This window comes from Poromitra crassiceps (assembly GCF_964638095.1).
Source record: "Poromitra crassiceps genome assembly, chromosome: 10".
Taxonomy (NCBI): Eukaryota; Metazoa; Chordata; class Actinopteri; order Beryciformes; family Melamphaidae; genus Poromitra; species Poromitra crassiceps.
This window is the reverse complement of record NC_139631.1, coordinates 45,121,923-45,126,161: the sequence shown is the minus strand read 5'-3', so window position 1 is coordinate 45,126,161 and position 4,239 is coordinate 45,121,923. Positions and strand designations below refer to the sequence as shown.

Sequence of the window (4,239 nt, the reverse complement as noted above, 5' to 3'; positions counted from 1 at the left end):
CAAAGTTCAACCCCTTCGCTGATGCCAACTGTGTATTTTTCTGGGTATTCAACCTCCAAAAAACAAGGTAAGAAGCTAACTCAGCTACACACCACACTACATCACAATACAGACGTGTAACAGGACACAATTCTACTACAGGGTAAAAACGTGGTTATGGAGAGCTAGTAGCTAGTTAGTACGACTAGCGAGCTAGTAAACATATTAAATCTAGCTAAAACCTAGTTTGTTGATGAAGCTGGGTTCATCTCTTATCTCATAATAAGGGGTTACGCTTAGCGCACGCAAGCTAGAACAGACCATGCAATATTTCTCATCAGATTTAAAAGTCCACATTTCATAACAGGGTGCCTATAAGTTAATGGTGATTTGGTGGGAGCAGACAGTAAGCCTGCATGCCCAAAAGAAAACAGAGTGTAGGTCCTGCAGCCCACAAATGCTGTCCAGCTACATGCATCCTTCATGTGCCATCATGTCTGATCATGGTCATTTTACACTCCTCACTAAAATCAAAGGAACTGCTACAGAACTCCCTACAACTCTCCCCGATGACCTGGAAAGTGTTGGGTATCACCGCAACTGTTATCAGCACTTTACAGGCCATCTTCATCTTCTGGTAGATGATACAGAACCAGAACCATCAACCGCCGATATGGGTAGAAAACGGGAAGAAAACTGTCTATTTACATGGAGTAACAGCACGCTGCCATCTGGCCCCGATGCAGCGCCATTCAAGGACTGGCTTGGACACTATTTAGCTCAAAACAACGCCTGGGAGGCTCAGAATCGCACCGGAGAACACTGGATGAGTCGTCAGATCATAATTAATGTGGGGAGAGGGCTCCAGGTTCAAATAAACCGAAATTCTCCATCAAGTCTGGAATAAAGATGATCGACTATAGAGGCTACAAAGAATAGACTGTAGAGAAATAAATTGATTCAAAACGTTTATTTAGGAAACAATTAGCCTATTTTATAACATCCTCTTTTTTAATAGTGGCCGGTAAATATTCGATAAGGCCGGAATTCTGGAACGTTACCGGCTGCATTGGCCGTCTGGAAAAATGCCTAGCGGAATCCCTGGTGAACGGCCTCGCCTGTTAACAAGGATGCCTAAATGAAACTTGTGGGTTCAGCGTAGGTAGAGCTTAGGTTGAGCATTGCTTCGGCGTCCTGTGTGAACGAGGGCTTAGGCAGCAGACTGAAGCAGAATTAAAGAGGGTGCCCTGTTTGAGATGAGCCAATTGAATGCGTCAGCTCAGCAGTCAGCTGATGTGGGCTGGATTTGAGATCAGCTCCTAATCAGCTCTGGGCTGGGATTAAGCTGGGCTTGACATCCGTGGCATGCCTGAACTACCGCCATGCTCCATTCTTTAAAGGACGGCTTTCCCGTGGGGAATATGAAGATATATTAAATCTCACGCCCCTAAGGTTTTCGAATCCGTTGAAATTTTTGAAATTGGTTGTTCAGAGCCTGAGCAATCAACCATCTCTCACATATTTTTTGGCCTCGCCGACGCGTTTTACGTCAGAGAGGCCAAGTCCGCCTTGCGGAAGTCGAGCACCTATGAACTACAAGTGTTGTGGGGGTGTGCCGCCATGGTTCCGCTTCTAGAGGTCCTCCACGCCCCTTCAGAGGTCCTGAAGAAAAACAAAAGGCAGTCATCTTTTTTCACCGCATAGCCTAGGCTAGCTAATGTTAGCTCCCCATAGCTCCTTGCAAAGTAGTGTTAATTTTGTCAGATATTTTTTTATTTAATCTTAGTCTTAGTCCCACGTCAAATGTCCTTGTTAGTTTTTATCATATTTAGTCAACCTCATCCTGTTTTTATTTAGTCAAGTTTTAGTCGACTAAAAGTTTGAGCATTTCAGTCTCATTTTAGTCAAATAAAACCATAAGTATTTTAGTCTAGTTTTAGTCAACGAAAACTGTTCACATTTTAGTTTAGTTTTAGTCAATGAAAACTGTTGAATCTGCTGATGCGCTTGCACTAGTAAGGGTCATTCGAAGCAGTGTTGGCAAATCTTTCCCAGTGAAAGTAGCTAATGGTGACTCTGCCCACCCGGGCCAGTGTCGGCTTATGCCTGTAGCAACGACAAGTGGACCATATTCACAGTCCCTGCTCAGTCCGCAGCTGAGGGGAGAATGGAGGGAGGCTGGCTGGGCTGTGTGGAAAGCGCTCAGACGTCTCTGGATATAATGACGTAAACAAGCAAGTAGCTGTACATTTTGGGAACACAATGCCTCATACACATATACCGGTATATAAGACCCTTAGCTAAGACTGGGCGGGTTCTGTTGTAACTACTGTCTGTATGTATGTATGTATGTATGTCTTTCTGTTGCATTTTCCTCGGACACCTTCGGCCTGACAGCATTCATATTTTTTCTCCCATTTTCCCCCCAATTGTACTTGGCCAATTCCCCCTGCTGTCCGGTTCATTGCTCCACCCCCTCTGCTGATCTGGGGAGAGCCGAAACTAGCACCATGCTTCCTCCGAGACATGAGCAGTAACAGCTGGAGCCTCACCGGTAGGAACAGCTGGAGCCTCACCGGTAGGACGTAGCACGTAGGAGGATCACAATATTCCAACCAGCTCCCTTCCCTCTGAACAGGCACCCCGACCGACCAGAGGAGGTGCTAGTGCAGCGACCAGGACAAAAACCTTCAAACCGGCTTCCCTCCCACAGACACACACAAGTCAATTGTGCCTGTATGGACGCCCGACCAAGCCGGAGGGACCACGAGGATGCGAACCTGTGCCCCTCGTGTTGATAGGCAGGGACTTTACCGCTACACTACCCGGACCGCCAGTATGCGAGTGCTTTTATCTCTACACTACCCAGACACCCCCATTAAAGATTTGTGACTGAACATTAGTTTGGACACCCTGTATTGCCAAACATTACAACAACATTACAACAGTGACATTGACAAAAACCACTAGACCTGTATATGTTCATTCAATAATTGGTGTCACTGGTCGTATGGTAATTAAAAGTAAAAGCCCTCAAATCGAACTTGCCAAAATCAACTACCATATGTTAGCAGTGTCAGCTTGACTGTCGTTAATGAGATCAATAACAGGTTAAAAAAGTACTAATGTTGGTGACCAGGGATAAGCCTTTTTATTATTATTTCAGTGTTTACAATTGTTTGTGTTGTTGATTGGTCTCACACACACACAGTTTAGCCCTCGGACACAGATTAAAGTAAAGACAATCTAAGAACCTTCTCTAATGTTCTTAGCAGCTGTAGATCTTGTTGACCCTCTGGATGTCGATGCGGGACATGCCCTGCCTCTGGCCGATCCGGACATTAGGGTTGGGGATGGGGGTGATGGTGTCCTGCCCGCGTTGGGTGGTGAAGGCTGTTCTCGGATAGTGCATGACGGAGGAGTAGTCGTAGGGAGTGTTCTGGTTGTTGGTGTTCTGCTTCTGGAAGTTGTGTTTTGTGCGCGGGTTAACGTACTGGAAGTTGATGCGGACATACTGGTCGCGGTCACTCCTGGTGTGCTCGTGATAGAAGCCCAGAGCATGGAGGAACTCGTGCTGGATGACACCGTGGTAGACGCAGCCCTGCTGGGCGAGAGAGACGGTCTGCCTGCCTCCCACTCTGCCCAGGGATGAGAAGCAGCCGCCTCTGCTCTCCACGCTGATGTAGTCGCGTTCGTTTGTACGGGGAACGAAGCGGATGCAGGTGCTGCTGTGGAAGGACTTCATGCCTCTGTCGATCGCCTGCTTGGCCGACCTGGAGAAGACACTGCTCACTATGAAGGGGACGGTCACCTTGCCGCCGGCTTTCTTCCAGAGGCAGCTGTTGCTCCAACACTTCATGGCGTTTCTCGTTGTGGGGGCCACCAAGTCGCCCTCCAGCAGGAACTCACTGGAGCCGTTGTTTGTGGCCAAGATCCTGCTGCCGGTGTCCATCGTGTCGGCCTCTGGGTCCCTGGAGGCTTCCTCCTTAGCCTGGGAGAGGCCGATCAGCAGCAGCAGCAGGAGGCCGAGAGAGGGATTCATCTTCAGGTTTCTGTCTGGTAGCTTCTTGTCTTCTCTGCAGGGTTCCTGGAGATGCTGTGGAGAGACTGCTTGCAGCTTGATGCTTGAGTCTGCTTGGTCCTGCTCTTTTATACTCTTCTTTCCAGGTGTGTCTGCTGGAGGATTAAGGGTTGGGGTCCAGACTGCTAGGCCTAAATAAACATCTGAAGGGAGGAAGCCACGGACAAACCCATAGTTTC

General features: G+C 47.9%; 1 pseudogene across 1 annotated transcript; it reads right to left on the bottom strand.

Moving 5' to 3' along the window:
- Positions 1 to 3,247: 3,247 nt before the first annotated feature.
- LOC310784181 (hatching enzyme 1.2 pseudogene) lies at positions 3,248 to 4,021 on the bottom strand (annotated as a pseudogene). Its single transcript has one exon. The product of its transcript is annotated as a hatching enzyme 1.2 pseudogene (transcript).
- Positions 4,022 to 4,239: the final 218 nt, after the last annotated feature.